This window comes from Ptychodera flava, chromosome 18 (genome assembly GCF_041260155.1).
Source record: "Ptychodera flava strain L36383 chromosome 18, AS_Pfla_20210202, whole genome shotgun sequence".
NCBI classification, from domain to species: domain Eukaryota; kingdom Metazoa; phylum Hemichordata; class Enteropneusta; family Ptychoderidae; genus Ptychodera; species Ptychodera flava.
The window spans coordinates 14,032,643-14,055,733 of NC_091945.1; the positions used below are offsets into that span (position 1 = coordinate 14,032,643).

At 36.8% G+C, this 23,091-nt stretch overlaps 1 protein-coding gene and 2 long non-coding RNA genes across 5 annotated transcripts in view; 2 read left to right on the forward strand and 1 right to left on the reverse strand.

Moving 5' to 3' along the window:
• The window catches only part of LOC139116919 (uncharacterized), a 66,637-nt gene that overhangs the window by 13,008 nt on the left and 30,538 nt on the right, over positions 1-23,091 (forward strand). Inside the window, exon 2 of one of the 2 annotated variants that reach the window (XR_011548420.1) lies at positions 16,370-17,140. This is a non-coding gene — a long non-coding RNA (uncharacterized lncRNA). Of the gene's footprint in view, positions 1-16,369; positions 17,141-23,091 lie in introns of those variants that run through there. The other variant, XR_011548421.1, reaches the window with a different exon arrangement.
• Positions 1-23,091, reverse strand: part of LOC139116918 (uncharacterized) — a 65,744-nt gene that overhangs the window by 3,048 nt on the left and 39,605 nt on the right. The gene's annotated exons all lie outside the window — the stretch shown is intronic.
• LOC139116917 (uncharacterized) lies at positions 2,594-3,571 on the forward strand. The gene is made up of 2 exons (XR_011548419.1): positions 2,594-2,988; positions 3,383-3,571. It is a non-coding gene; the product is annotated as an uncharacterized lncRNA (long non-coding RNA).

Genomic DNA, 23,091 nt, shown 5'->3' on the forward strand with positions numbered 1-23,091 from the left:
CACCTTGATATAATCATTTTGGTATTTTTTGCAAGGCCATATGCAAATGAGCAAAAAACTTGGTGAAAATTGGAGTTTCCCAGTCAGCGTAAAATCTCTTAGATGCTTCTCTACCATAATTTATGTTCTATCCTATTATGCAATGCTGTCATTAACTTTTTGGTCGACTATGTTCTGGACTCACTGCAAAGTGTTTCATGTTCTAAGGAGATTCATGAATTTTCAGAATTTACTCTTGAAACTTGAAATCTCAGTACAGATGGTCTGAAAACGAAAAGATTACTCCCCAGCCAAAGTACAGAAAAGAAAAATTAAAACTAATCATAGTCATGACTAATATTATTTTAGGGCATATTAAAGTTGCAACTCATTTGAAAAGCTTCTTTGAAAGTTTTTCAGGCCCCTTGAGCTCTTTTTCAAAACTATCCAGGTGACTGAAAATTGGTACACATCATCTGTTCATAATGCTGTGAATGAATCATATAATCAAGGTATGTGAGAGCAGTGTGTCTATGTCAAACATGCACATTGCCTTAGGCTGATATTATGCTAAATTATCCACTTAGCTAATGCACTTTTATAAATGCTTTTAAAAACAAACAGACATGGATTAAACGAACTTATGTTGTCCCTGCCCAACAACCTATCAAAACCAGGATGTTACCATGATGATCAATAGCTATTTAAGTTAAGTTAAGTTATTTAAGTTAAGTTTTAAATTATAACAAATGATTTATCTTTTTCTTAGAAGTCGTAGATAATTAAAACATGCACATGTTAAGTGCAACTAATTGGCCTCATCCCCCCCCCACCCCATCCCCCCCCCCCCCCCCCCGAAAAACACATTACGGGAAAGCGCCATTAACTTAGGAATACCCGACTTCCCTAGAGGATCAATTTCACAGACCTGCCTTTCCTAGAATGGCACTACAATGGCACCAGCTGGATTAGATAAATATAACAATGGAACATTCACACCTTGGGGATTAAAGTCTTCTGTTTGTCACCCAAGTTGGTCAGGGCAAGAACTCAGGTTTCAGGTACCATGCAAGTTAATGCAGTCTTCCCCTTATGAAAAGTTTGGAAATGTGAAAATCAAACCAAGCCTCATTCTGTATCAGCATGTACATGCACACTAATCATCCACAGCCCCTTAAAGGCCACCTGCTTTTCCTTTTTTAACTTGGGTATGTCACTAATTCTCTTGCCAAAAATTGAGAGTCCGAACACCTGTCCCCAAGGCACATTTCAAGCTAAGTGCAAATATCTTACAACAATGACTTACTATTACCTGGGTTGCACATTCAAGTATCATGCATTATACATCCACATTGAAGGGAAAAATTTCTAGGATATCTAGGACATGAAAAAAAATACTGAAAAACATATCTTCAAATTTATTGCTGTTACCGAAAATTATTTCTACTGCAAATTTGCCGTAAGTTGCTGCAAATATGCAGCAAGCATATAGCTTGCAGGAAGGAGTTGCAGAAGTTTGCAGGTAGATGTGACCCTCCTGCAAACCCTTAAGTCAGTTTGCAGCAAATTTGCGGTAAACGACTAAGTTGCTGCAAATTTGCGGCAAACCAGATTATTGCTGCAAATATGCAGCAACACATGATTGACATATTTCCCACCATTTCATTACCAGGGAGTACACACTACACACTGAGTACTGTTGCACTTCGTGACCAGTCATGTGTAAGCAACATAAAATTGATCTTTCATTTATATTTTATGTTCCTTTATTTCATAACAGACAATCCACTTTTAAATTATAATAACTGGTAATGCTAGATAATGAACAGCTTCAGTTATGCTGGTGAAAGCATTGCATGGATATAGAGTGCATCTATAGTATATACTGTAGTGACATGATGTAATAAAAGTGCCCTTTGACAATCTGGTTGGGTAAATTATGGTTGGATCGAAAGAATTTTTAGGGAAACAAATTTTTGAAACAGGGACTTGTCTGTCTTGCAAGTTACACCCTGTATTTTCTGCGAATGATACCAAAATGCAAACAGTTTCGAACGAAATGTGCGTTTGATGATGGTCTGTAAGGACACGTCGTAGACTTTTGTTACTGCAAATCTGTACAGTAATGTTTCCGCTACTACCTCCAAGCAGAGTAGTGGCTGTGCTCCAAGCTATTCATCCCATCAATATAGTACATGTATACGGTACGTACAATGCACTGCAGCTTACAGTCTGTCCCATCGATGCCGCTGACAAAATCTCGCCTTCTGATAACATGGGTCGAGGTAAAAGGCTTTTGTCCATGTTTTCAGCGTTAGAGTTGTATTGCCGAGCACAAATTTGAGATTTAGGATTACACTCCATCCCGAGTCGCTGTACGAAAATTCAAAGCGCCGCTTCACCAACGTCCAACACGTCCTGTGTATCGGCTGCGAGCAGCCGACATGTTTACACTCTCCGGTCACGGTTCATCAAGGTCAGTTCGCGCATTGATATTGATTCTTCGTGCTGAAAGAATTTTTACTCTCTTTTTAGTCTTTTTATGATAAAAATAACCATATTCAATAAACTAATAAATTAAATGCTATATTAAGTATGAAATAAATATAACGGATTGGTGCAGATGTAGAGTCAATTCCAGCATTTAAAAACGGGACTACATTATCAATCGCGTAATGATTTATAGATCGCACTTCCGTTATCGTCATGAGGCTTGATCGGCGCGAAGTTAGATTTTAGTACCATCGGCCGGTGTCGGCTGCGTACTTGTGAGCAGGGAGTTTTCTAGTGGACAATTTTGTGATCTTTCTATGGAATCGCCAGCCAAATGATATCACACAGTTGCAAAAACGTGTATACAGTACCAGGGACAGGCGGAGTTCTAAATTTGTGAACGCGAGCGGCAGTAAAGATGCCGACTATATTTTCTGAGTACGGTATTTACACACAGCACGGTGAGACCTGCAACCGGACCGGGAATCGTCCAGCGTCTGCGAGCCGTTCAGAAATGTAAGTCAATGTACCGTTCGTCTGTACATCGATCGCTATAATTATGTTCTGTAATCGTTGTATTGCAATCTTTACCTAAAGATAAATTTTCGTTGAGTACTGATTCATACTGAATTCACTTTCGTTTCACAACAGTTACTTACAGTAAGTGCTGAGATTTTTGCAGATTGTCGCCGTCGTGTATGTAAACAACATACGGCGAGTTGTCCGCAGTCGGACATTTTAATCATTATTAATTTAATTTCGATCATGAATATTTATGCATTTTCTGCTTCAATTTTTCAACTTGATTTTGTCTCATTTTCAAATAATTATGGATTTCTTTCATGAAATTTACAATGTTTGGTCAAACGGTAAAGACTTACACTCTTCCCTGAACGATTTATATTTTCAGAATCCATTGCTGGTACACTAAAGGGACAAGAAATTCAGAGAACAGAAAGCCAAATCGCAGCCTTTGACAGTAATGTAAATGTTACATGAAACTTCTCAAGTCAAAAGAAAATCTTGACATGATCATGACACTTATGTGGCATGAAATGAACATGGCATATAAAATAAATTGTACCACAATTGAATTTAACCTTTTTTTCTCTGTCATCTTTTGTTTATAATAACTTTATTTGCACTTACCATTGTTTCTCGTGAAACTGGTATTTCAGAGTTAAGTTGGATAAATAATATTTATATATTGGCCGACTGTGGACAGCACAAGATGTGTTTTATCCAACTAAACTCTGAAATACCAGTTTCACGAGAAACAATGGTCAGCGCAAATAAAATAATTTGCTGTATGGAGTTTGCAGCAAATTTTCAGTAACATTCAAATTAATTTGCCGCAAGTTTGCTGCAAGGATTGTGCTGCAAATTTGCTGCAAAGAGTTTGCAGCAACGTTGCGGCAGGGAGTTTGCTGCATATTTGCAGCAAGTTCACAAGAAACCTAATTTGCATCTGAAAAATGAACCACCCGCATATTTGCGGCAAATAGTTTGCTGCAAATTTACTGCAAAGCTTGCGGCAAATTTGCAGTAACAGTTTGCGGGAGGCCTTAAATTTCGGTAAGTGCTGTTACAGTAATAGATCAAGTTGACAGAAATCATCCACACCCTGAACATAATGTGACTTTTTGACAAGTGAACGGTACAGTTTGACACTTCTATGGGATGGAATGTTTCAACGCTCCTTGAAAACATTTAACAGCATTGTGATACCATTTCACAGACATGATAAAAGATAGGGCAGGGACAATTGAACGTTAGTAAATGGATGTAGGATGGGAGTCTTTCTAACAGACTTGGTTTCATTATTGAAGTGATGATACTCTACATCATGCTTAAACAGACTATGAAAGAAATACTGTCAAAAAGTTACAGTATCACAGCTGCCAAATACTGACAAACAGTAACTTTTGTCACATACACCTGAATCACAGAGGATAATTCGCCCATCGTCAACAAAGTATGTCAAAATATATATATATATATATATATATATATATTAAACTTAGCTATGTAAATCACAGCTGTCAATAGTGCTGTTCAATGCTACAGGTTTGTTACTAAATATAGCTGCACGCGCTACATCGGACACGTTGCTTCTTGAAATGCAAACAACCTTTATGAATGTTGCATACGTGGCTGTTTTTGCACCTTGTACATCGAGTAGTGAATGTGTCTTTTCGTATTCATTGTTATGCTAGCAGTCGCCAACTAAGATGTATTTTTCGTCTGCTTTGTATGCGTAATTTTCAAAAGCGTAATCTAAAAATGGCGACAAATGTTTAGTTTTGCATATTAATGAGAGAACAATGAAAATTGTTTTGAACTACCAAGGTAGCTAACTGGCAGATGGTTCAATCCTACTGGACAGTAAGTACATCGTGAAACCCCGAGTGAGCTTTGAGCCATTAAGAAAACGCCCCCGTTGATGCTCAAACACATATCACACGGTTTTTGTCTTAAAATCATCGTGCCAGGTGTGTATAACAAAAGTGCAAAACTAAACAATTAATGCTCCAGGCACAATATAGCTACCGTATAAAGCTTTTTCATGCTGCAAAACAGAATAATGTACATCTGTCACATGAAGAGTTTACATTACCACATACCACAGGTGCACGACGTCTTTTGAAATCACTTGTCTGTAATTTTAATGTTGAAACATGCATTTTATTAAAATCTGTGCAAACGGAAATCGTGCGGGCAGGTATTGAGACATACAGTGAACAGTGCCCCGTGCACGGCTGTGGCCGCTCAGCTCTACTGTTAATGTTACTAACTTTATAGAAACGACGAATTTTAAAATCAATTGTCTACAATTTTAATGTTGAAACATGTATTTTATTGAGAAATCATGCAAGCAGCTTTTGAGACATACAGTGAGCAGCGCCCAAAGCACGGCTGTGGCCGCTCGGCAGTCTTGTACACATTACTCTAAAGGTACGAAACTATTGTGAAAATAATTTTTAAATTAGACAAAATTAACGGTTATTGGCCATCCTCGAGATTCAAACTTCAATTTAATCACGGGAATACTTACACAAATCGATCGATCGGCTTCCTAACTTGTAAAGTCAACATCGGCCCTATCTACGGCTGATAATTAGCGCAATGTTTTTTTACGGACAAGTCCCATGCCAGCGCCATTTCAAAGTGTGCAGCTTGAAGTTGACGCATGCGCATACTTTCCTTTTAAACCAATACGTCATTGTATGATTCGTACTGATATGGGAGCCTTCAAAATGGCGGTGTCACGGGAGTTGTCCGGAGGTAAAATTTAGCGACTTACCAGCAATTACATGGCCCGGTGCAGTTTTTGTGTTTCAAGAACCCAGTCGATCGATTTAGTACCACGCATGCGACAACACAGAGAAGTTTGAATCCCCAGGGTTGCCAACAACGTTTTATTTTACGGATTTTATTTAAATTATTTTCCCAATAGTTTCGTACCTTTAGAGTAATGTGTACAAGATAGCGAGCGGCCACAGCCGTGTTCATGGCGCTGCTCACAGTATGTCTCAAAAGCTGTCCGCATGATTTCTGTTTGCACAGTTGTTAATAAAATGCAAGTTACACCATTCAATTACAGACAAGTGATTTTAAAATTCGTCGTGCGCCTATGATTACCACATACCACAATTTGAAACACAACAGCCATGCTTCCATGAATGCAACAATACCGTCAATGACACTGGGCTCATATTTGTCTTGTTGTGGTAGGCCAGAGTGAGTATACTTAACTAGGTTCACCCCTGTGAACATGCATACCAAGTTTCAAAGCAAAAGGACGAGCACTTTCAGAAAAAATGCCTTTTGACCAAAAATGGGGAAAATTGCCCCAAAAATACAAATATATAAATTTCACCATATTTTAAAGACACTCAACTAAGTATGCCTCTAGGTACATGAATACCAAGTTTCAACGCAATCAGAATAGTTAATCTTGAGAAAATGATTTTTTGACCAAAAGTGTAAAATAATTTCATCAAAAAGACAAATACAAAAATTTCACCACAATTTTTACACATCTGACAGAAAACAACCCAAGGATCAAGAGTATTAAATTTCAAAGTAAGCCAACAAACACTTTTGGAGAAAATGATTTTTTGACCAAAAATGGGAAAAATTGTCCCAAAATGGAAAATATGAAAATTTCACCACAATTTGAACAAATCTGACTGAGGCCAACCCTAGGATTTTGCATAGCAAATTCAAGGCAATGGGATCAATGCTTCAGAAAAGATTTTTTAACCAAAAACAGGAAAACTTGCCTGAAAAATACACATTTTTCAAGTTTCATCACAATTTGAACAAATTGCGAACTTGCTAAATGCATGGACGAAAGGAAACGAAAGGAAAGATACATGCTCTATAATTGGCTAGACGCTGCAACGTTTGTTCTTTTTGTATGCAATCCTTTCTTCTGATTAGCTGAATGAAAACGACGACAGAGTTTTCGTTCCTTTCGTTCACATTCTTTTTCTTGATTGGCTGAACGACAGTGACGAAATATTTGCATATTCATTTTTCAGTTTGACTGCATGGAAACAACGAGCTATTGTCGTTCCTCAAAATATTGCCACCTTGCTCTCATTATATATTCACCATGTAATAACTACCGTCTTTGAAATACAAGGAATAACAGTGAACACAGATTGAATAGAGTTCATTCACCGCGACCTCCATTCATCTCGTGTCATGAAAGTATTTCAAATTGTGCTGAGTTTTATTCCTTATGTTTCAAAGACAGGCAGAATTACATGGTGAATATATAATGAGAGCGAGGCACCAGCATTTTGGTTATTTACAGCTTGCCCTTCCCAAGCAGACAAAATGAATATGCAAATCTTTCATCACTTTCGTTCAGCCAATAAAGAAAAAGAATGTGAACGAAAGGAACGAAAGCTCTTTCGTCGCTGTCGTTCAGCCAATCAGAACAAAGGATTGCATACGAAAAGAATGAACATTGCAGCCTCTAGCCAATCATAGGGCGTGTATCGTTCCTTTTGTTTCGTTTCGTCCATGCATTTAGCAAGTTCGCTAATGGAACTAAAGTAACCATAAAGAACCTGAATACCAAGTTTCAACCAAATCTGGCCAGTGGTTACAAAGCTTTAGCAATTTGCAGGATTTTCCCTTTTTTTACCTCATTTGCATATTTTTGACCCTGACATGTTCATTTGAACAAATTTACATCTCCACCCCTAGGTGCACCTGTACTAAGATGGTAGGTGGAGCGGTTTAGGAGTTTTTGATATGGACGGACATACATCCGCATATACTAACATACATATATACATGCATACAGACATACAGACTCCGCTGACCTACCATATAAGCTCCTTTGGTATATACCTATACTAAATGTGAGCTAAAAAACGGTACAGCAACAACTAATGCCAGGTAGCCATATTGACTCACATTGCAAAACAAACTGAAAGTCACTTGGTCTCACAGCCAGGACAGCCCAGTCTCCTGACTTTGTCCATTGGAACTTTTGCTTTGCGTGTGTAAAACACGGATGAGTATGCCTGTAGAGAGGACTAAAACTTGTCAAACGTAACTATTATAAATTCTAAGACAGTGCATAATTATCACAGGAACTAGAAATTTTCCCTTGAATGAATTGACTTTTGACACAGTATTTAAAATACATTCATTCAAACCAGTCATTCTTGACTGTGTTGTGCAGAAAGTTTGTTTTTAGAAAATAACATCATTGAATATTCTATTTTTCACTCATATGGTTCTTCACTTGATCGTATGGTTCTTTACTTTATATTTAAAGAGCTTCAGTAACAGGAAGGACATTATCACCATTTCATTTGAGAAGTATATTCTCAAAGAGTGCTAAAATGAAATTGATCAGCAGGTTATTGAGTATCGATAGCTCACACCTTACAGGACCGTGCAAGAGGGGAATTAAGGCATTCCACTGTTGCACTCTGGACCGCAATCCCTCCTGTGTCTGGATATATTTTGTTCAAAAGCCAAGTACATCAGGCAATGACCATCATACCATCATGACTACACCATTCTGAACTTTAACATTTCATTAATACTTTAGAACTGCTTTCATTTTGATGACAAGTTTACCCGTGCTATCGGGTTCCTGGTACATTCCAGCTTCACCTAGGGCAATATACACACTTATTATATTACAAAGCGATAAAAGCCTATCGCAAAAACCAAAAATAATTGTTAACACCCTGACAGAAAACGACAAACCAGTCATGCAGACAAACCTCTCTACACAAAATGAGATTTGCACAAGCGTAATAACATGCACTAATTCCTACCAGGGTGATAATGGTACCAGGTTATACAGCAGTGCACAAACAACCAATAACGGAATTTGTGTCATGTCATACATGACACACACTCTACATGCCTTTGTTTGCGTAAATAAAGATTTCATAAAAGCTACTTCCCCAAACGCCTTACTTTTTAAATTTCCATATAAAGCAGAAACGGGAAAGTTGAAACCATTGTATTCTAAGTATGACTATGTGGTTTTAAATTTTCCAGGAGGCTATTACCAGTACAGTAAATCACTGGTTACAATGATGGAAATTCTGGTTTGTCAATTTAATTTCAATCTCTTAATGCTCAATTTGTGAGAATATTTTAGAACTAGAAGCCCGCATTAAGGCTTCCTAGCAAAATCACCAGTTTTTCAAGAAGCAGATGAACATCACCACACTTGATTCAGTTAAACAGTATTAGATTATTGAGAAAATTCAACAAGAGACCTTGCGGCCGATATAGCTCCTCTGTGTTTACGTACAGAATAACTATTTTTGACACATGTTGATGAAGAAGGTGGAAATCTTTGATAGCTCAATGCAATGGTCAGAAAAAAGTGGCTAAACAAGCTGCAAAAATACACAATTTCATCATACTTTGAATATATCACATCGAATCATCCCTAAGAACATGTCAACCAAAGCTATCCGATGAGTAGTTTTTTGAGAATGAAATCTTCTGACCAAAAATGGCAACATTGCCCAAAAAAATAATTGCTGATTTCATCATAATTTCAACCTGTATACCAAATTTCAAAGCTGTTAGACCAGTACTTTTTGAGAAACACATTTTTTGACCAAAAATGGGAATAATTGCCCGAAAATTCAAAATTGCAGATTTCATCATTATTTCAATACATATCATTCAGTTCATCTATAAAAACCTGTTTACCAAATTTCAAAGCTATCAGATGAGTAGTTTCGAAATAAACATTTTTTTACCAAAATTGACAATAATTGCCCCAAAAATACAAAATTACAGATTTCATCAGAAATTCAATATATATTACTTAGCTCATCTATAGAAACCTGAATACAAAATTTCAAAACTATCAGACCAGTACGTTTTGAAAAAAAAAAACATTTTTTCACCAAAAATGGCAAAAATTGCCCTTAAAATGCAAATTTGCATATTTCTGCACAATTTGAACAAATCTGAAATAGATCATCCCTAGGGACATATGTACCAAATATCAAAGCTATCTGACTGGTAGTTTTGAAGAAGTAGATTTTTAAAGATTTTTTTACCAAAAATGACAAAAATTGCCTTAAAAATACAAATATGCAAATTTCACCACGATTTGAACAAATCTGACTGAAGTCACCCTAAGTAAACTGCATATCAAATTTCAAAGCAATCGGACAAGCGGTTTCAGAGAAGAAGATTTTTTTACCAAAAACACCAAAAAATGCCCCAAAAATACAATTATGCAAATTTCACCACAATTTGAACAAACTTGAGTGAGGTCACTCTTATAAACCTCCATACCAAATTTCAAAGAAATCTGACTTGTGGTTTCAGAGAAGAAGACCATTGTTGACGGACGGACGGACGGACGGACGGATGACGACGGACAATCAGCCTATCGGAAAAGCTCCGCGTCTCTGACAGCGGAGCTAAGAAAGTGACCTATACCTGCCTGATTCCATATCATTGACTTATTTTATAAAAGTACTGCTAATTGCAAATGTTGTAAGGAAGGACTCAGATTCATCATCCTTGCCACAAATACACAACAGTTCCATGGTGTAAGTTAAGGCTATCATTTGATCTGGGTCATTATTGTCACACCACCACCTTTTTATTGCATTCAAGTTAATAAGGGAACAGAGTTTACTAGTTAATAAATAGGGATCACACGCGAATAAATATCTGAACACTCTACAGGTGTTTTATTTTGTTTTTCAAAGTTGAAAAATGCAGCAACACCCTATCAGTATCCTAGTAAACAGCTGATTTAGTATTGGGAGTGTCTCACGGCAGTAACTGTACAAGTGGCTGGTATGACCCTGGCATGACCCCAGCATGACCCCAATATGACCTGGGCATGACTCCATTTCAAATGGAAGAAGTCTACCATCCTCACATATTCACAGTCAACAGATCATGAACTTGTAGTGGTGATACCTCCACCTCCGCCTGGATTTCTGGAGACAAAGTCTGTATGAAAGCTTACCATGTACCCAGTAAAATGTAGTTTGTTTGTCTACGAGGCAATATGAAGGGACTAGCTTGTAAATTTTATTTGCATTAGCTGCATAAAGAAAATTCAATTTGGCAAAATCCATCAACAAAAGTGATAATTTGGTCCTGCATGCCTCCATGTATTTTTACCATGAACCATTGATTGCCTACAAGTTGGTAAATTTATGATTAATCACAGCAGGGAAAAGATTTTGTGAGCTACTGGAAATGAAACCATTGTATGTGTTGCCACTGGATGCAGGCAAGTCCAGAAATATGTTGCATTATGAGGTTGAACTTTTTACAGCTACAGTGGGCTTTTTATGACTTTCCATAAGCTCCAAAATCAATTTAACCTTTGGCACCAAAGTACTTACTACACAAGATGTGCTATGAATGGCTCTCTCTTTTGTGAAAAAAAATGGGCATAACCTATTTGGAATTGAAGCCACCCCGTGTCTCATCATTTTCTCATTTGCAAACAGTCTTTAAATGCAATAGATTCAGCTGAAATTTTCAAGTAGTGTTAAAAGTGGTGCATGTATAAATTTCCTGTACACCGCATGAGTCTCAATAAATTCTTTCTGCATGCAAAGTTAGCGGCAGAAATTTAGTTTACATCAAACTTGCACAACATTTGCAGGAATTTTGAAGAAAGTTTGCTGTTCAGCTCAACAGTAAATTAACTTTCAAATGGACAGTTCTTTTGAAATTGTCAAATATCATGTTATTTTTCTAAATAATTACATTTAACACAGCTACAAAATAGCTGGAACATTACTGGACATAGTAACACACTGGAAACAGAATTCTGTTGCACATTCTATTGGTGCATACTTTCAAATTCCAGATATATGCAAAATTGATCAATTCAAGGATGACTTTTTTTTATACTGAAGATATCTATACAATTAGATAACCAGATATGAACTGAAAATGCTCACGTGTTTCATACGGTTATGTGTAAATTTGAACCTTTGCCACATGTTTGCAACTTCATTGAAAGTATTATGATCAACATAATGAACAATAATCACCGCCGATTAATTCTAAAAGGTCATGAAGTATACAAATATGTAATTAGCTGAAATAAAAATATTAAAGTTCTTTGACTGCTGTCATTGTATCACCATTTTATATAGCAAGTGTAATTACCGTAGGCCAAGTCCTTCACGCCATATATGCCGAGCTGTGAAAGCTCATTAGATATGCAAATTGTAAATTAGCTGACATGAAAATGTGAAATGACTTTCGATATTGTTTTAACCAGGTATAATCATCAATGTTGTCATGTTTTGCCAACTTTGATCAAGTAAATCCCAGTATATATCCCTAATAAGCAAAGTTCATTAAATATGTAAATTAGGAATTGACTTCAGTAAAAATGCTTAATGATTGTCAATAATGTTGTATCATAGTATCTGCAATATATGTAGCAAGTTTTGTCAACTTTGGTCAAGTCAATTCAGATATATATCTCTAATTAGGAAAGTTCATTAAACATGCAAATTAGGAATTGGCTGAAGAGAAAATGCTTAATGACTTTCAATAATATTGTATTACAGTGTCTGAAATGTACATAGCAAGTTACATCAATTTTGATCAAGTCAATTCAGATGAATATCCCTAAGTATGAAAATTCATTTAATATGCAATTTAGGAATTGGCTGAAGTAAAAATGTCTTTTGACGTTCAATAATGTTATATCACAGTATCTTTGATGTATATAGCAAGTTTCAATGACTAAAATCAAGTTAAATTGTGTTGCTAAGTTATCCCTATATACCAAAAATCAGACCTCTAGCTCTATTGGCTGGCTCAGAATTAGATATGTGCATAATTAATTAGGTACAGGATGTGATGTCATAAGGTCTCCCATCATACCAAATATGAAGGGTGTAGCACTTGTGGTTACTTAGTTATGGCCATATATGTATATTTTAGGTCAAAGGTCATCGAGGTCACATGACATTTTGTCAAAAAAATTGTATTGCTAAGTTATACCTATATACCAAAAATCAGACCTCTAGCTCTATTGGCTGGCTCAGAATTAGATATGTGCATAATTAATTAGGTCATAAGGTCTCCCATCATACCAAATATGAAGGGTGTAGCACTTGTGGTTACTTAGTTATGGCCATATATGTATATTTGAGGTCAAAGGTCATCGGGGTCACATGACATTTTGTCAAAAAAAATGGTATTGCTAAGTTATCCCTATATACCAAAAATCAGACCTCTAGCTCTATTGGCTAGCTCAGAATTAGATATGCGCATAATTAATGAGGTACAGGATGTGATGTCATAAGGTCTCCCATCATACCAAATATGAAGGGTGTAGCACTTGTGGTTACTGAGTTATGGACATATACTCATATTTAAGGTCAAAGGTCATCGAGATCACATGACATTTTGTCAAAAAATTTGTATTGCTAAGTTATCCCTATATACCAAAAATCAGACCTCTAGCTCTATTGGCTAGCTCAGAATTAGAAATGCACATAATAAATGAGTTGCAGGAAGATGCCAAGGTCAAAGGTCAAGTGGAATCCCCAAAATTGTGGAGAGCAATTTGGTCCCCTACTGGCCATTGTCCAATAGACGCTGGCTGTCTTGGACTTTAACATACGCCAGAATAAGCCATTGCCATGGCTTAGCTGCATAGGTATGGGGGAGGTCAAAGGTCATAGAAAAATCAGAAAAATAATACTTTAAAAATCTTCTTCTCAAAATTGGCAAGACCTGTGACTTTGATATTATGCATGATGGAGCAAGGCTATAAGGTCTAACCAGGGTTAGGTGGTAGCGGGCCGAGTTGACTGGGGTCGAGTTGGTTAGGGGTCGAGATGTCCAGAAACCATGGTCATCATGCTTCCCATAGACTACCATGTATCACAAAAATTAAAACTGTGATAACTTCATTAATATGCAAGCCACGCCCACCAAAACCTTTTCAGTTCTAGCCATTTGAATTCTGAAGATGTCTACCAAATTTGACTGAAATACGTTCAGCCGTTTTTGAGATAATGGGGATACAGACACACGGACACACGGACACACACACAGACACACAGACAGACATGGCTAAACCATATGCTCACGTGTGTGAAACACGTGAGCAAAAAATGCATGTTGTCCAGCACTTTGTTCATGCACTTTTCGGTTTACTGCAAACGTTGTGAAATTTGCAAAGTTGACACTCATGACATAATAGTTAAACGAGGACAGAAACAAAGCTGTTCATTTGAAAAGGTATTTAAAAAGGGTGTCTTTGAAGGCAGAGGGAGGGGAGGGCCAAAGGGGAACACTCTACCAGCCGTTTTATAATATCCAAAGTGCACATCAGAGTGGTGGTACAACATCAATTATGCTATAAATCAAATAAGATGTATTGTCGCATAAGGATTAAAAAGTAAACTATCAAGTTATGCCGAGTAGCCAAGTACAATGCCTTGCATTCAAGACCCTCTTGTCGAAGCTCACTCACCTCAGTAGGCCAGTTCATGTTCTCAATGGTACCTAAATCTCATAGTGAGTATATATATTGTTTCTAAAAAGTTGATAAAGTTATTTTTTAGCCAAATGTGATGATTTCGTTTTGAAAATCAATGAAACTAAGCATGAAATCAATAAATCTAAGAATTCTAAGGTATCCTTGATCTCATAACAGTGAGGGATTTTCTTTCAAATCACACCAAAAATTGATCACAACTGCCTCTTAAATATATCAATCGGATTCTAAGGTGTTGTTTCAGTGTTGATCAACATGTACTGTGTGCTTGAAGTACATATTTAGGATCAGACCATCAAATGTTTGGATTCCTTTGTGATTGCTGCTCAAAAAAATATAGATTAAACATTGAACAATTTCTTCATTGTTCCACAAACTTGCAACAAGCACTAGTGAGATTGCCTTGAGTAAGATCCACAACAAATTTTCAAGTTTATACAGACGTGATGCGGAATTTGAATCCTTCAGGAAATCTTCAACTGTTTAAGAAACAAATAAAGAGATTCTCAGAAGAATGTTTCAACAACACACTTACAGGATGGAGCAATTTTTTTGTCCTGCCTCACTTGAAACATAATCTCATTCATTTATTCATTCATTCATTCATGGAAGTGTGATGTCAGGGAACAAAACTGGCATGAAGAGTGGTTTGGAGAAGAATAATTGCTTTTTTAGTCTGGAATCACATACCATTGCCAACAGAAACAAAACTTGTAACATATCCCTGGAAATAAACAAAGCTGGCGAAAGGGCATAATGTTGTGATTAGCATTGCTGTAACGGTACCTGAAGTGTAGCATTTCAGTTGTAATTAAAAGCTCTGCACCAAATGCCAACCTGTGATATTTGCATCTCATCTGATAGATTGTCACTTTACACATAGTAAACATGCATAGTATGTATTACAATTTCAAAAATAATTACTTTCAAAGATATTTACAAATGTTAGTAGCCCAGTTTCTGACTCCTTTCTCTTTTCTGTATTCAAGGTGTAATTGCAAACAGTAAAGAAGCATCTAAGCTTGTTAGAAAGGTGTAAAGTTCACAATTGTCAGTTACCATTTGTAGTATTTTAATCTATTTACAACAATGTGTCTCTTGTTTTGTCTCTTTCCAGAGCAATTGCAATTTTAGATGGTGGATGTGTTTGACTTGTAGCAAACATGATTTCCTGCAGTGTTATTCACTTTAGATAAATCGTTTGGTCAAAATGTTGCCCACTAAGATGAAAGACTCTTATTAAAATGACCTGAAATATACATGTTTTTATTGCCCCTGTAGTAGTTGAGCTCAGGTGAAATTTCTTGCCTAATTATATGTCCTAATGTTAAATTGCTCCCCAGCCTGGCAACCTTGCATCCTGGTTGAGCATCCGGGTCAAGACGTTTGGTTGCAGTGTTATTCACTGCAAGTCACATGTTACGCAGTACCAGGTTGGGCTGTAATTTGAATCATATATGAATGAGTTCCAAATGGGCACGTAAAGTGCCTCTTGATAGGGGAGAAATAACATGTAAGATTCAAGTTCCTCAATGGCCTGGCCGAAGTACAAGCTACAGTGCAAAATGAAAGCATTTTCAAATCAGCCACTTAAATTTTTCAAAACCATGATAAACTACCAACCACATCTTATTAGGCCTAGGCTAGTAGATTTCATGTACGTATTTACCACCCAGGCAATGGATTCACTTACAAAGCTACGCAGACAAGAAGTGCTTCAGATTATAATATGATTCAGACTTTTCTGATTTTGTCATATTGCAGGAATTAGGAAAATAATCCTGAAGCTTCTGAAAGGTGCCCCAAAAATGCATAACAAAAACAATTGATGGCTGGTTTTGCAGAGATTGAATTGTCTTCCACATTTTTCTCTGCACTTAGGAAAAGTGGTGTATGGTGATGTTAGTGTCAACAACACTAGAGTAGCTATTAATTGCTGGAGTACTGGTGTTTGCTATACGTGATGATCAGCACGGAAAAAAATACTGCAAATGAATCATTGCATTGGTGGAAGACAGAAGTTGTGCGACTTGAAATCAAAATGCCTGCCAACAGCTTCAAATTCAAGATGACAAAATCTGGATCAATTTACCAGTAGGTAATATCTACATCTCTTCTGGAAAAATATACGCCTTCAGAAGTGTGACTGCATGCTGACATAAAAGCCACTCATTCACAGTGTGAATAAATCTACAATTACCGTACAGTGCTGATTTTCTCAGCTCATACGTATGTCTCACACTTAATAAAGTGTGACTTAAACAGAAAAGTGCTTCACACAGTAACTTGTACAAGCTATGCTTGATTTCTTATACTCACTAGGAGGTGTGTGCTCAAAGGCTATCACCGACAGCTTCCACACTTTGGCATGACTTCAGTGACCCTATCACTTAGCTCTTACCCAGCGATTAAAGATATATCCACTAATATATAAAGCTGTTTCATGCTGCATGATATATTTCTGTGTTTGTAGCAAATACTGCAACAGTGAAGAAAAAGCTAGTCACAACAGCCACCTACACATATTCTCAATTAAGTAAAGTCATCAAAATGTAACTGTGATAATTCTCTGACATAATCAAAATTACGTTACTGTACTCTCACATGGTATGGTCTGATATGATTAAAACTATCAAAATGCTTAAGAACACATTCTATTGGTGTCTTTGTCTTTTTTTACGTTTCATATCGAAAACATAGCATAAATGACACTTGGCACACATTTGGTTATATCTGGCAGGCTAGAGTGAGTATACTTAACTAAGTTCACCCCTGGGAACATGCATACCAAGTTTAAAAGTAATCAGATGAGCTATTTCAGGGAAAATGAATTTTTGACAAAATAGAAAAAAAATTGCCCCAAAATACAAATATGAAAATTTCACCACAACATGTATAAATCTAACTAAAGTAACCATAAAGAATCTGCTTACCAACTTTCAACCAAATATGGCCTATAGTTACAGAGTTTTAGCAATTTGCAGGATTTTCCCCTTTTTTTTTATCTCATTTGCATATTTCTCTTTCATATACAAAAATGTCAGCTAAAATATGGGCACACTTAACTTCACATTGATTAGAGATCTAATCTGATTCATCGCTGCCTGTTATGAAAAAGATTATGAAATCTATTTCCCATAGACAAGGTAAGGATCAAAAACTGGACCATAATGACTCACAATTTTCATAACTGGAAAAAATCAGTGAAAAGAAATTGAAGAAGTTTACGATGTCACATGACTTCTCTGAATTCCATGGGTAAACGTCTATTGACTTTAGGGTAGAGATACCGTCTCAGATTGTCGCAGAAGTTCAAAAAGCGAAATTCATTCGTTTAGGGGGGGAGGGGGTTTGACCTCCATTCAATTAGTGAACTTCACTTTCGCACTTTTATTTTGTGATCACAAGTTTTCGTGTGTTTATTTTAAATTAAAGAAAAACTGCACACTTGTGCCAACAAATTTGTAACCGTTTCCATCTCGTTTGTGCCCCAAACACAATTTACCAATACTAACATTGTATCCTAAACCTTTCACTCATCAAATTCAACAAAGACAAAAGTATCTTAAATGTGCTATTTATAAGCGTATGCTCTAACCACTTGATGTCTTTATTCTCACTTGTTATGCATCTGGTCATAGTCGTTTTAATATGATTGAACATGCTTGGTCCCCCTTGTCAAGTTTCTCGCTTATTTACCGCCCCTACCAAGTACAAATTGCGTGTTTGCAGAGACAAAGAACAGATGCAAAAAGGAAAGTAAAATAAAATGAAACTTTTATGCGGTAAAATGCCCTGTTAGTAGTCAAATCTGACCGATTACTTTAATTGTAATGTGGCATGGGGAATGCGTCTTTAGAAGCTATGGCAAAATGCAACATTGTACCCTCAGGCAGACATAAACATTTCGCACTTTGAAGTTTCGTTTAGGGGGAGGGGGAGGGGGTTTTGATCAAAACGAATTAATTTCGTTTTTTGAACTTCTGCGACAATCTGAGACGGTCCTTTAGATGGTAGAGATACTGAATATATGCTTTAATAACTACCGCTTATAATTTACTGTTTCCTAAATAAAATGAGGCAGACAGAGATGTAAACAAAGAGATATAAAGAGATATGAAATCTAGCATCACAGTGTTTGAACAGTTTCGAGATATACACATCAACCAGGCAATTTGCTCTCAGCAATGGCAAAAATGCTTAGGTAAGGCTTGTAGTGACAATCACTCCACTGTCATTTAATATGACTACTTTACTCAAAGACATCCTCTATGGCTTAGACATTTTAAAGACCGTGGTTAATTATTTACCAAAGGTTAGGCTTTTCGGGACTTGTACATCTCACAAAGCCTCCTCCGAGACATTCATAAAATAACTAGCAAGGTGAAACTTGTCATTGTTGGTGACAGTCCCTACTGTGTAAGCGACTAAAAATTAACTTGAAATGAGACAGCTCTGACTGTTATTGTCAATTTAGCATACCAAACTCTATCCTAGCTTAAACAAAATTTTTTTTGAGAAATACCAGCTGGAGTCAACAACACAATAACTATACCGGGGTATTAGTGTATGAAGAATTTGCAAAATGCAGTCTGATAGCGCTGTCCTTAACTCTTCTGTAATGTATTATGGAATAACATTTCATGTTCAACTGTCAGTCATGATGATATCATATACTGAATTCATGTGAAACTAAAATACTGTACATGAAAACAAATTGGCAATACTGTACAAGACAACCCCCAGGAACCTGTACACCAAATATCAAAGGCATCAGACAAGTAGTTTTTGAGAAACACATTTTTTGACCAAAAATGGCAAAAATTGCACCAAAAATACAAAATTGCAGATTTCCTTATATACTCAATATATCATATTAAGTTCATCTGTAGGAACCTGTATACCAAATATCAAAGCTGTCAGATGACGTTTTGATAAAATAAAGTTTTGACCAAAAATAATTAAAAAAAATCCCTTAAAAATACAGATTTGCATATTTCATCACAATTTGAACAAATCTAAGTTGGGTTATCCCTAGAAACCTGTATACCAAATAACGAAGCTGTCTGACCAGCGCTTATGAAGAAAATTTTTTACCAAAAACGCCCTTTTTGGTGCTAATTTGCATATTTTCAACAATATCAAAAAATTAAAAAAAAAAAGTTTCTCAAAATCATATTTTTAATCTACACAACAAATATCAAATCTGTAAGTACTGCGGTTCTCAAGATATTTGAGTGGACGTACGCCTCACAAACGGACATACATACATACATACATACATACATACATACAGACTGATGCCGGACGCCGGACGGATACCCATCCCAATAGCTTCTATAGACTATATTAGTCTATAGTAGCTAAAAACGTCATTGCATATTGTCCCCCTTACTGAATACAATGAATATAACATACAGTTCTGGTATGTCGGAGGAAGGCTTGGAAGAAATGCTAAGCGTCAGGAAGCAATGTTGAACTGCCTGCAGAGTACAAGACTTCAGAATTAACTTATTCTGACATTTACCTATAAGACTTTTATTCATTCACAAAGTTAGCATTTCATAAACTACATTCCACATTACAATCGGACATTTCATCAACTCTAGATCTGGATTTAGGAGATCAACCCAAAATAGCACGAGCTCTGGTAATTGAACGTAGCTACGGTTGAAATTTAGCTCTTACAAAATAAATAACCTGGCTCTTGTTGTGTTTTAGTGCTCTTTTGATTAGAGCAAAAGACACATGACTAATACAGTGTAGCCATTAACTAGAATTCTACTTTATTAACATAATCTCATAAGTAAACTACACATCATTGGTTGCTATTGGATACTTGAGATAGTGTCTCATCCTGGTGGCTTCTGTCTCATCCTGGTGGCTTCCATCACTCAACACTTGTTAATGTATACAGGGTGAATATACTACATTCCTCCCCGCTAAGTTTATATGTCTGGTCAGAGTTCAGAGTTCATGACATAGAGTTCATATGAGTTCAGTTAATTCCTAACTAACTAAAATAAAATGCAATCTACTTTGCCAAAATATGACGCTTTTGAGGTAGACTTCTCGCTGCCTCAGTGATTGTTAGGGATTATTCTGCCCTTGTCACAGTACAATCACTTGTGTTTTGGAAACTACAAATCTAATCTATCTGGTGTTTTTCTTCTTTCCATTGGATCCTTCTTCATGGTAGCACTTCCTGATGTTATGTTGGCTGGTGCTGAATTCACTACTGGCGCCAAAGTTGTAGGCGTTTCAGATGCATCCGTTATTTCCCCCGACGTTACTGGGTTGGCAGCTGCAGCAGAGGTAATGACCTCATCCTGGACATCCTTGTCCTGGTATGTTGCCATGGGAACTTGTGATTGATGGAGTTGATCAATGTGGCAACGTCTGACGTCATCTGGAGATGTTTGTACTTTGTAGGATACTGGCCCTGTTTTCTCAGTAACTATTCCAGGTATCCATTTCTCATTTCCACGATAATTTCTGACAGAAACTCGTTCTCCTATGTCAAGTTGACCATCATGTGCAGTCTGTCTGGTGGGTGCTTGATCTAGTTGTTTTTCTTGCATATCCTGGCGGTGATCTGGTTTCAGTAGATCTAGTCGTGTGCGCATTCTTCTACCAAAGAATAACATCGCTGGTGTTTCTCCAGTGGTAGAATGTGGTGTGTTTCTGTACGACATCAGGTATTTTGATAATTTCTTCTGCACTGTTCCTTTCTCTCCCTTCATTGCGCATAATGCTTTCTTGAATGATTGTACAGATCGTTCTACAAAACCATTCGTGGTAGGATGGTATGGTGCAGAGGTGATGTGTTTGATGCCGTTATTCTTCATGAATGTTTCAAACTCATCTGAAACGAACGGTGGCCCATTGTCGCTTACCAATACTTCTGGAATACCATATCTTGCAAAAATGGTGCGCAGTATTTCTATCGTCTTTTCAGCAGTAGTGGACGATGTAGGAATTATTTCTGGCCATTTTGAATGTGCATCGGTGATCATTTGGTACGACTGTCCTTGGAATGGACCCACGTAGTCTATGTGGATGTGTTGCCATGGCAATGTTGGCCATTCCCATGGCGCTTGTAACAGGGAGACTGTCGAATTGCGAGATGTGTAGCACTTCGATCGCGTCTTCCTTCTCTTCAAAATTGGTGTCTAAGGGTAATCTCGATAAAGCATCTGCGTTGCAGTGTTTCTTGGTAATAGTATTCTTGTATTGAGTATCATAATCGAAACCGGCAAGATATATTGCGTGTCGTTGTAATCTTGCTGCAGTTGTTGCATGACTTCCTTTTACTGGGTGCAAAATCGATACCAGCGGTTGGTCTGTCAGTAGTGTGAATTTTTGACCATACAATGTGAAATTTCTTCACTCCCCATACTACTGCGAGCGCTTCTTTCTCTATTTGAGAATAATTCTTCTCTGCCTTTATTAGCGATCTTGATGCAAAGGATATTGGTCTTTCTTGCCCATCTTCCATTGTGTGGGAGACCACTGCTCCTAATTCATATGGTGAAGCATCGCATGCAATTTTAATCGGCAGGTTAGGATCATAATACGCTAGCACTTTCTCTGATATGATGAGCTTCTTGGCTTTCTTGAAAGCTTTATCACAGTCATCAGTCCACTTGAACTTTCGATTTTTCTCCAACAGTCTGTTCAGTGGATGCAATACCGTTGCTAGGTTGGTAGAAATCGATGATAGTACTTTATCAATCCAAGGAAGGAGCGAACTTGACTGATGTCCTTCCGTTCCTTCCAAAACTCAAGTAACGCAACGTAGGCTTGAACACAGAAGTTGTTTTCAGGTATTTCTTTCACGTTCAGACAAATACTTGGCGTCTTTGAGTTAGCAAAATTCTACATCAATTATTTCATCAAGTCTGGACTGGGAATAAACCCATCAACTAAAATTACTGCTAGGTGCATCTGTAACTGAACATCTTGACTGTAGTTTTGCATTAATGAAATTTACATGTGGCTGTCAAGGCTTGGGTCACACTATGTTAAATGTGCAGATTTGAATGTGTGCTGCATCGTACTTGTCATATCTCAGATGTCAAAGTATGAAAAATCGATCATATTTGCTTTACAAAATAAACAGGACTATAAACTTTACAATGTCATTTGTCAAGCCTCTTTTTCAATACACCGCTCATATTTCAAATCTGCTATTTCGAATTTGGCCGACAGACTCAGTCACGTCAGCAGGTGACACGGATGATGAGTTCGTCAGTAAAACAACTTCCCACAACTTCCATTTACTGTGGATTATGTCTTGCATTATTCTGATCACTATTTTCAGAAATATCAGAATATTCTCACTATTGTTTTTAAACTTGAAATTTGTAATATTTTTCAGGATCTTGAAGTTATAAATCAATTGTTTACAAAATTCATATTGTAAAAGAGAAGTTTACACTGATCAGATCAAAGTTGCGTTCCTGCATTTTTTATTGCATGATTGACATATATGGTCAAAAGGTTGAAAATTAATTCTTTTGAAATGGGAAATGGAAATACATTTATACTGACATTTAAACAAATAGGATCTATTAAATGTCAGAGTGTCATTTTGCAATTGA